Raw genomic sequence first — 11,376 nt, forward strand, 5'->3', positions numbered from 1 at the left:
CTAGTTTAATCCACCAGCGAAATCATGTAATCAGCAAGGATGAGATAAGAGCATAAATGAAGAAAAAAATTGTAATCTCAATAACCACAAATGTCTGTATATTTGATAATTACATTCACATCCTGACTCTCAAATGTCCAGTGCCTTACTTTATGAATTTACATTTTGCTTTATTTCAATTTTTTTCCTATTGAAAAGAAAATGTAGCTCCAGACTGCATTGGAGGTAAAACTCATTCCTAATTCTTACTTCACTGAATGGTTCGTTACACCAGCGAGGTTCAACCATCAATTTTTCCCTAGAATGTCACGGTTAGTAACCGCAAGTGGAACCGCGATGTAACAGAGTACCAATGGACTGTCACAGGAAAATTAAACCGCTAGAACTGCGGCCTGTCGTTATCGAACCCGATTGAGAGGCCGTGGGAAAAGGTTTAAAACACGTGCCTTATCTTGGGTTCTTCAAAGGAGTAAAGGAGAACATATCATCGATTAAAAGGAACAGATTCGATTAATATGGGTGATTGCAGTAATTGGAGTGCAATTTGGTCTGAAATCATGTGCGTGAATTGAAATATCAGACCAAAATTGTACGACACGAAGTTTAATTTCAAATTTATAGTATCCCTTTTAAAATCGCAAAATGCAATCGCTCAAATAAAGGATCTTTTAGTCTGCACAAACATTTCATTGCTTCAGTACTAACCTGGTTTGTCTTTCATTTTCCTGCTATTTGATTGATTACTTTAAACAAGCCTTCAGGATTGACTGGTTGTTTTATTTTAGGTGCTGGCCTCTCATTCGCTGAGAGAGAGATGCGTTTAGGGCAAAAATGGTGCGATTCGTGAATGAGTCGCACTGATGAAAGCCAATTAGATTGAAAGATCATCTGTGATTTCAAAATGGATGCATCACACTGTTAATTATCCAAATTGCATTTTCTCCGATTAAGAACCAAAATTCTCATCACAAGAATAATTTTATTGTGATTGTTGCAAGGAGAATCGAGGTTCTTGAGACAAGACTGAATAGAAGAGAATTCTTCTAGTAAGAATCCATCACACCTAAATATCTTGAGAAGAATCTCTTTTTCAGAAACTCTTACCACAAGAATCGGGAATTCTTTTCTCAAGAACGTAAATTCTTTCTAGAAGGCAATGAAGTAGAAAGTTCTTCTAGAGAGAATGTTTAATTGCAAATCTTACGAAAAGAATCGCAATTTCAGAATTCATAAGATAAGAGGCAGGATCTCTGCTGTAAGAATGAGAATTCTTATCACAAAAATTTATCTAGGAAATTTTTATTGCCAGTAACTTTGATGATTATACTCCAAAATATCTGATGCAGTCTATTAAGCTTTGCTACATTATAGCGGTGGACTAAATACATGAAAGATTCCCTGGGAAAATGAAAAATGATGTTGTAACCGCGATGACTTACGTTAAATTTTCGTGTGAAAATTCTCAACACCAAAATTAAAATTTTTCGAAGCGAGAGACTTATCTAAAGATTTGAGCAGCTCCAAAATAGTCCTTAAATTTCTGTCATTCGAATCTGTTTTGGTAGCTCTAGATGGAAAAGCGGTCTATGTCTAGCGCTAAAGATAATTTTTCCAGACCTCAATTATAAAGAAGCAACTGCTAAAGCAAAACTTGGAACTCTGTTTGAGAGAAGAGAAACTCAGTGTTAAATGCTATTTAATCAGATCGAGACTACATATGTCAACGAGAGACACAAACTTTGGAAAACCTATTACCGGTTAAAAGTGGACCATGTAATCGTGAACGGAGGCATAAAAGAGTTTACTCGTTGCCATTAATCATTACTAACAGATTAAAGAACTCACTCATTATTATGCACCATGCAGCCAAGGCCACTTGATAGTTTAAATTTCATTATTATATTTATCGTATGCAGATAGATTATCCATTATTGTTTTAAAACATGTAATTCAGTCTCACGACTGCCAAATGTGATTTTAATAAAATCTATGTCAAGCGCTTGGTACCCGCCCTATGCTCGAAATCGTTTGCGCGGGTTCAACGTTTTCTAACTCTTAATCGATGACAGAAACTTGTGTAAAAAATGTTAAATTCAGCTAAAAATCCATATTTCATGGAAATCTGTTTGTATTGATAGCTGAGTTTACTTGAGGATGAAGTGGCCTTTTCAAGCGAAAATGGGAGAAATTAGAGAGAAATTCTGGATAATGAGGTAACAGGGATTAACATCATTGGAGTTTGAAAGAGTGTGCAGGGAATTTTTTTTATTCACACTTTCCTTTTGAATTCAATTAATCTCAATTTTTCAATGCATCTCGTGTGACAGGGAATATATCATCGATTATAGAAAACATACCGATAAAAGCGTGAATAAAGTTGTTGGTAATAAAATAAATTACAACGAAGGCTAGTGCCTCATAAGATCAAACATGATCAGTCGACCTCTTATGTAACGGTGTGTAGTTGAAACGCCACAATCCACATCGCCAATGATTTCTTCGGACACAGACGATAATTATTATATTGACATTTCTTGCAAATTATTGGAAACAAATCACAACAGATCATTGATTAGGCCATAAGGCAAAGCAATCCGTGACGCTTACTAAGAGTGACTCGAGGCAAGAACTTGCAAGTCAGATATTTGCCTCAATTTAAGACGCCTACAATGACTTCTTTGTCTCCGGCTGCAAATATAAGGTATTACTAAGTTGAAAATTCACAAAATAACACGTACTTTCTTAAGTCTAATCTCATAATACTGCGGCTGAAACTTAATTAGCATCTATTAAGATCAATTTTTTTTACAAATACGTTTTAAAGGAACAGTAATATTTATCCGACCACTGAAAAATTCCTTTAAAAAATAAAAAAAATGAATGCGTTTTGACATTTTAGCAAAATTAGATTACAAACGCTGCCATTTTGAATCTTGCCCCACAAACTGACGACTTGCTTGTCACGCCTCCTTTTCCACATCTCTTGATGATATGTTTTGAAACAAAATTCCAAGCGGCATTATCGGCCACAGAAATGAAGTTTATCCTCCTTTCTTTCAATTTATTTATAACTTAACTTGTTATTTTAAAATTAACTTGAGCATCAGCTGATGCGGAACTGCGCGTTATGGTTTTGACCCTCAGACTAAAAATATTTATGTTTTCCAGCTTTCACCGTTACGCGCCCTTAAACTTTTAACCAAACGAACTCTGTCGACCATTTATTCACCATTACCCGCCTTTTAGGCGACTTTGGCTCAAGTATGCCGTTCCTGATATCTTTTGTTCCCTGCAGGCTCGATTACCAGTGGCACCGGAGCTGGTTTTCAATCAATTGAGTGAGCTTGTCTCCGTGAATAACTTCCGTGCATAGAAAGCGTTAAGGCTGAGAGTGTTAAACCGCATATCACGTCATCGTAGTATCGTAAACCTCAATTTCGACGGTGGAATTGCTTTTATTATCACACATGAACAGAATTCATTAACTTAGGTCTACCATTAGCGTGGTCGCAACGACTACCTGTCGTTACAAAACAAGGTGGATGATATAAGTGAATCGATGTCCAACTGTGTTCGAAGTATTGAGCGTAAGAAAAAACATTTTGTCCAATTGGCTCTTGCCCACGTAGTATTTGTCATTTATATGCAGCTGTGCCTTTAATATTCAGGGCTTGAACATCTTAATTTAAAAGAAGATCCTGTTTAACTCAGTGATCTGCAGGATTTCAGCCAAATTGACCCAAAAGATCCATTCTTCATCCCATTTCCAAACTTATTTTAAGTCTATTTTCCGACCGTAATTTCCCTTTAAATTCACCAAAATACACCGGCCCTCATGAGTTTTTCACGAGATATATTACTTTTCCCCTTATCACTATTCAAGTAAGCAGCAATTGGAGGTGGGTTGATTCTTGCGGTGGTTGAGTGATTAGGACAATTTCTTTCGAGTAATTAGAAGATGTATTTTGCTTAAAAGGTAGTATCAAGCTAATATGTTAGTTCAAAAGTGTTGCGGGGAAGCAACTAGGCCATTCTCATAATGCTCTTAGCTATTTTACTTTTAGAGCTACTCAACTGTAGAAAAGTTAAGTGCCATAGGTCGAGCAACTATAAAGTGAATTGATTAACATGCACAGTCTAAATAATAAAAATGTAACTTTGCACTCAATAGCTAGCCGAATTACTGAAATAAGTTCTACAATAAGGATAATTAGTTTCCTTTTATTGAGACTTCGTCTGACGCCAACTTTTAGTTGAATGGACCGCGGCAAATGTGTTTACACATCGTGGAAGTCCTTTCAGAAAATTAATTGTGCATTGCTAAGTACGTGTTTAATTCATATTCAGATTTTTTAACTTTAAAAAGCATCTCAGTTTAAAGGGTGAAGGTTCAACAAAAGCGTCATTAAAGCCATAAATCGTTCTTCTAACATGACAATAGAACACGAAAATGAACAGACACGACTCAAGTATCGTAGAGTTAGAGATACACGCCCGATAAATTAAAAAAGCTCTACATCATCGCAATTGGCGAAATGGAATATTGCTGCGGTGCCGTGCGAGTCCATCTCAACAAATCTACTATAAATCATTTTCAAAGCCTCAGAGATAAGCTTATTAATTCATCAATTATTAAACGCAATAAATCCATATTGTCATCCTATTTGAGGAATTATAATGATTTTGATATCTCCAACAATCACGTGTTAATTAAACAAGAAGAGGAAAAAAGAAATTTATTGTTAGTTCTACTGAAAAATGATTGCTAATTCATTTTAATATGTTGAGGTCACATCCAATCACGACATTGAGCTAATAATTCAAAATGTATATTTAGGATAAGTCACCATTCTAATTTTTCACATAAGCATTTGACTTTCAGCCAGAGGAAGACAAGTTTTCTCCGAGAGACAACTCCCAGGTAAGTTAATAATTTTATTATCAACTCGTAGGTAAGTTCATAATTTTATCAATAGTAAAAAATTCCTGGCCCCTTGATTGTTTCTTTGCTATTAAGAAGTGGAGTACTCGCATGATTTTGGGATTTCATAGCTCACTGGCTTGTTTCAGTTTCTTTCTTTTCTAAAAGGTGGAGTTTCAACTGCATGCATTCTGTGTTTTATGGTAATTTTTTTCTTCCTTCTACATTTGACACAAATATTATATATTTCGGAAAAACAGATGCCAAGTTCTCACATAGTAAATTTTTCGCCAAAAATTGATTTCACTTACATTAATTGCACTGAAATTTAGTTTGTCCTTGATACTATTTATATCGCTTTAAGTTCGGGAAAGGTTTGGGATTTTGACGAAAGTGACAATTTTTGTATCATTCTTGTGCGATGTCTACGATAAAACTCCGATTTCTTCTTAATAGAAGAATGGTAGCTTACCCATGGATACGACAGTACAACCATCCTTTAGGGATATGCGTAAACATGAATATTTACTTGTAAGGTGTAACAGTGTCTTGCAGCTCCAAAATGCTCTGTTCTATTTTTTGCACGGTGGTAAAACTTTTAAATTGCCAAAAAGCCTTGTAATTCTTTTCTGGCTAAAAAGATCAAGAAACATAATCCTATTTGGAAGGAGCTGTTTGCGCCTGACCAATGGAAATTTTTATAACTGCCGAAAGCGTATATTTGCCCAGAAAATCAATTTTTAAAATGGTATTCTTCTTTCCAATAACGCAACTCCGACATATCAACATAGCATTTTCTTTTGGTCAAAACTGGTATCTGCGTGTACCTTTGATATGATTTCTTAAGGAAAGTTAATAACAACTGGACCAAACCGAATTATTAATCAGATGTGAAAGCGATCTTTCCACGATTGGCTGAGTAGTTTTGCAAGGATAGATCGCATATTCAAGGTAATAGAATAAAATAATGAATGAGACGATGAAATGATTTGTTCGGAATAAAACCACAACGGAGACAGCGAGAATTAAATAATAGCTGACAAATAACTATTACTTATCTAATGATCACTATAAAAATAAATTTCTCATTCTGATTGGCTAGGAGAAATGCAATTCTTAGACTGATAGTGCAGAGAAGTGGTGATTCATTGCAAAATAAAAGGATATCAACCACTCGGCCGGGCTTTGAACCCACGGGCTTACAATCTTATTAAAGAAATGAAGAGGCAAAAAAGAAAAAAAAGAAAAGAGGAAGAGTAGTTATTTTGATCGAACGCAGAAGGACTTTCGCAGGGTTCGAAAATTCAGTTTTATATGTGATTGGCACGCCTGGCTTCTACTTATAATTAATTATGAAAGGCTCTCTCAAAACTTTTCATGTTTATTATGAACAAAAAACAAGATGACTTCCTCTTTTTTAATTTAAAATAGATAAGCGCTCGTAAATTTATAGACTAAAATTGCACTCGCCGGGAACGTAGGCCTTTAGTTTTGGCCTTTGAAAAAAACTACTTGTGGTTATCTATTCCACATTGTACTTGAATATATACGTGAATGTGATAGAGCTATTGACTTGAGTCTAACTTATCATCTTGTTCCATAGGCTGCAATTATTTTTTCTCACGATGATTTTCCGAAGACTCTTTGTCTTAATACTTTCTCTATTCATTTAACAGAATTGCTAGAAGATGGCGGATTTCAAAATGACCGTGACAATTCTTCTCTTGCTGTGCTTAGTTTCCAGTGGCATGGGAATGTCTCTCGTAAGGCGGGATCTGAAGGGGAATTCTGCTGCAGAAAGATTTCTCCGAGCACTAGATAAACGTAAGGCTTTAGTCCATCTACTCATAGTCTTTTCTGCTCACTTTACTTTTACCTGTTTAGAACGTAGCCAAGACGATGAATAAAATGGCGTTTAATTGTTGAGTAGTCTGTCACTGTAAGCACGAGCAGCTAGGAACTCGATAAGTTAGATTCTACAGAGTTGTTTAACTTCCCGATTTTATAACCAAACACTTCAATTGGTCCATAAAAACAAACTTTCGTCGTCCAACTCAACAAAATAAACACAGTTTCTAGTTCCAGTTTTTTTCTTTTTTTGACCCGATGAGTCGTGTGATTATTTAACTAACTCTGTTCTTTATTTCTTTTCTGTTGTTTTTTTTTTTATTCTTAGAATTGTTTTCTTGATTCAAATGGTTCTCCCTTATTATTTATCCCTCAGGAACGGAGCTTGTTGAACGTTCTGATTGTCAAGACACAAACCCCGATATATACTTCTGCATGTTTGCGGCCTTTGAAGAGCAATCTTGTGAAACGTATGGATCGGAATGTGCCTTTTCATGTGGAATCTGTTAGAGCTCAGCCCGAAGAATTGCCATGAAGCAATGTATTGCTGACATTCCAAAATTTATATTAGCTATGCCTATGTTTTGATTTACAACTGAAGTTCTCCTGCATGTGCTCTTGCGGAGCTCACTTGACCTTATTGAATATGGCAAAATAAAACAATGAAATATCATAAATCAAAAGAAATTTATTTCAAATGTCTTAAATGTACAGTGGCACGATAAAACGACTCTTGGATCTGATGATGACCTCCGGTAATCAATGATACTCTCACCCAGCGTATCCAAGCTTAAACTCAACTATTTTTAATGTATTAATTATGAAAATGCAAACGCACTCAGTCATATGAATAAAAGGAAACTAAAAACCATTTTTTTGGGAGTTCAATTTGCTTTCTTTTTCTTTTCTTTCCTTTCTGGTTTTAGAACTATTGTTTTCTTTTGTTTATTTTGGGTTAATTTTCTTAAACTTTTGTCTCACCTTCTTTTGCAATCGTTAAAAGTTTGCATCGAGCTTTGACACAAAGTGTACTAACCGACAATTAGCTTTAAATTCCTGCTCTTCCACAAGGGTCTTCCTTCTTTTTGATCTTTGTCGTTGGGTTCACCTACAAAGACAATCAGGGCAACATTTTTTTGTATATCTATAAAGAAATCAGTTTAAAGTGATCTACTCCGGTCTGCCAAAGAGTTCAGAGGACGAAACATCTCGAGTTTTCTTAACCCTAACTCTAACCATTGACTCACTCTGACTGCGCCTTTCCGCAATTTAAGACCCGTTTAAAATTACACGGAGAGGTTGCTCCCCAATTAACCCATGCATAATCAATAAAGGGCCGGATGGAGAGTCGCTTTACGTAATTTTTCAATGTTTGGGACCACAGAATCCTTAGTTTTGACCGTCACGAACTGGCAAACTGTGTTTAACTCAGGGGGAGGTGTGAGCGAACAAACAAAAGTTCGAGGTTACGGTGGTTTAAATTATAAAAATGTGAGACGGAAATCCAATCGCCTTATTCTAGTTCGTGCTGGCGAGAATCATAAATGAGAGATTCAACTGATTCACAATTCGACTGCATACCTTCAGTTCTTCGAGCATGTACAAAGTGCATACCAAGCGCTTGGCTCTGTCAGGAAAAACACTGATTACGAAAAATCGGGGCCACAAGTTCACCGTATGGCTTTGCCAAGAGAGAAGAGAAAGCATTAATAGGACGCTGTGTAAATTTGCTAGTTGTTGATTAAGATAATCGTTGAGTTAGCGGACAAGAACCAACCACATTGAATCATTGCGTAAAGTTCAACCAAGTCAAAAGACCTTTCTCTTTATTTCAAGTTCATTTTACTGAGGCAATTATAAAAGATGTGGTTGTTGTTGTTGATGCTATCTTCTGGTGGTTATAACATTTCTTCGGTGAACAGAGCTATTAGCGAATACCGTATTCGTCCAATAACTTATCGTCTCAACTTATTTGCCAAAAGCAAAATACACATGGAGGATACATATTCAGTGTTTGCACCAGAGGCTTAGATATTACCTCACGCGCTGTGACGTCACATGTGCGGAAAAGTCGTCCGTGTGGAATATCACCCTTGTGTTTGCTCACCAAGAATGGTTCAATCAGTCTCGTACCAATTCTACAAGTCAATATAAACATGATCTGAGCAATGCCATGAGGAAGTCAAATCATTGACTGGATATCTAAATTTTTTTTTTTTTGAGGGTACGATAACGAATCTTGCAATCTGATTGGTTCCTTACCCGGTCAGTATTTTCCTATCTCTACCCCTGGGCCACGGTAACGCTTTCGTGAGTCGCCAAGTACATCCCAACTTTCGTTGCCATTTTTCATAAATATATCTCGTTTTTCCGGCTGGGCAGTATTTTTAAGCAAGGACGTCGGTCACTACCTCAAGCCGATGAATAACTTATGAATCCTCTCTTTTCTCTCACTCAAATCACTTTGGTTGACAGAAGAATATTGGTTTCAGAATGAATTTGTATGAACAATAGTGTCATTACGTTGCTTGGCAAGCGGCCTAAAACCCTTCTGCAATTAATTTTAATCGTTCACATAAAGTACCTAGAAAGTTAAAACGTGAGGTATTTGGTTACAGTTAAACTTAACGATGGAACTTTCATTCATTTAATACCTGAATTTTCTCAAGCAATTTGTACGCAGTGAAAGAGCGAGCGAAGTTTTAATTTAAGTTCTAAAACAAATGAACGATCTCGGCGAGTCTTTCCAAGTCCATTCAATTTGAAAATTTGTACAGTAAGTTACACAATAGAAACTGAAAGAATTTTTTGAGAAAAGGTCGCATTAAATCCCTTTGTGTCTCGTTGGAGTGTGCCATTCGAATTTAGTTTTTGTGAAGGAAAGACCAGATTTACACACGCCATTGCAGCAAACAAACGGGCAAACTCTCACAACTTCAAAATAAAAAAATTGAATTTACTCACAATTACTTTCCTCGACGTTCACTTAATGAACAGAGGTAAATCTTCGTACATGAATAAATCGTCGATGAGAGTGAATAATACTTTCCGTTAGATCATTGACTGTTTTTGAAGAAAACATTGTCGTGACAGTCCCTGCCAAACTAGTTCCGTTGTTTTTCAAATGTTCTTATGCTTTTTTTTTACTTACGCGCTCTCTAATTGACGGGTGTCAGATTGTGACAGATACTTGTAAAAATAATGTTTCAAAGTTTTCTTGGAAGCCTTTTAAATTATCGTTACGGAAATGAAAATGTTTCGCTGAGGCATCTCTCTTGAATTTGCATCACCTCTATTTTAACTACCATTTACTCGCTAAAAAAACTGTTCAGTTTATGGGAGATCTTGCCGTATTTACCGCCCTAAATCATTCGGGTTCTTTCGGAAAGAATTTCGTCAAGTTTCAAAAAAATAAGTATGTTATTTACCGGCTAAGGGTCGGTCCGTATGGTGAAAAACTGTGACCTCGGTCTTGAAAATGCTGTATTTTAAAGAACTCGGTCACAGTTTTTCACCATACGGACCTCCCAGCCGGCAAATAACATATATATGTATATACTATAGACATACTCGTATGCAAAAACACGAGTATACCTATGGGAAGAGCTCAGAAAAATTCAAGTATTGGTCCGTGGATATTGGGTGTGCTTTGATGAATTTGAAGGAGTTTATGTGGGCCCAGGATAACGTGTGCTTATCGGCCTTGTACAGAAAAGAGTAAGTTCGATATCTTAGTTATAATAGGTCTTTGAATAAAGGGAATATCTTACAAGAAACCAGACTCCCAAATTAACGGGATGTGTCTTTTGCTAACTTAGTTGAACTTAAGATGATAATTTAGTCTACCCTCTAAGCGTATTGCAAGGTATTTAAGCAATTTAATCAGTGTTAGACTTGATGTTAGGACTGTGGTATCTGTATTGTGAAAATAAATGAAAAAAGATTCAAATAAATTTTAATTATTCTTTATCAATGGGACGTGAAATAGTTAATTCTAATCATCTTTTTAAATAAAGCTGATCGACTTTCTCTCTATTTAGGAACTTAGAAGCGCTATATGCAATGTACACTGGTAAAACACTGAGAACATACTCCACATATTCAATGGTGGGATGCATTGAAGAATGTGAGGACCAACAGATTGCTGAGGTTTGTGGCTGTCGACTTCCAGGCCATAAAGGTAGGATCGTGATCAAGTGTGTCTCTACCTTTAGAAAGATAGACTAGCAAATCAGTGCTAACCCTGTTCATATGGAAAAAACAGTTCAAATTAAACTACAAAATAAGATCATTTCATCTAGTTTCATCGCTCGACCTTGGCGTCTTTTCTTTCTATAGTTAAAAAATATTTGTAAGAATAAAGGTATTAAGTATCCAAAAACAGAAACTAAGGCCCCGTTCAAACGGTCATGATAATTTAAGATAGTCGATGATAGCTTCAACTTTCATTCACTATTATTGACTGTCATGTTTGCGCACAAACGGTTCATGATAGTTGATGATAGTTGACTAAAACACGTAATGAGATCGCGTAATTCTAAACAAGTATAGCGCGCACTAAAGTCAGTCATTTCGGTGGTATTTGAAATTTTAGTCAAGAAGTTGCG

General features: G+C 36.0%; 1 long non-coding RNA gene across 1 annotated transcript; it reads left to right on the forward strand.

Annotated features, from left to right (window-relative positions):
• Positions 1-4,836: 4,836 nt before the first annotated feature.
• On the forward strand, positions 4,837-7,640 carry LOC131781260 (uncharacterized). Its single transcript, XR_009339945.2, has 3 exons — positions 4,837-4,921; positions 6,598-6,745; positions 7,146-7,640. It is a non-coding gene; the product is annotated as an uncharacterized lncRNA (long non-coding RNA).
• The last annotated feature ends 3,736 nt before the right edge of the window (positions 7,641-11,376 follow it).

This window comes from Pocillopora verrucosa, chromosome 9, assembly GCF_036669915.1.
Source record: "Pocillopora verrucosa isolate sample1 chromosome 9, ASM3666991v2, whole genome shotgun sequence".
NCBI lineage: Eukaryota > Metazoa > Cnidaria > Anthozoa > Scleractinia > Pocilloporidae > Pocillopora > Pocillopora verrucosa.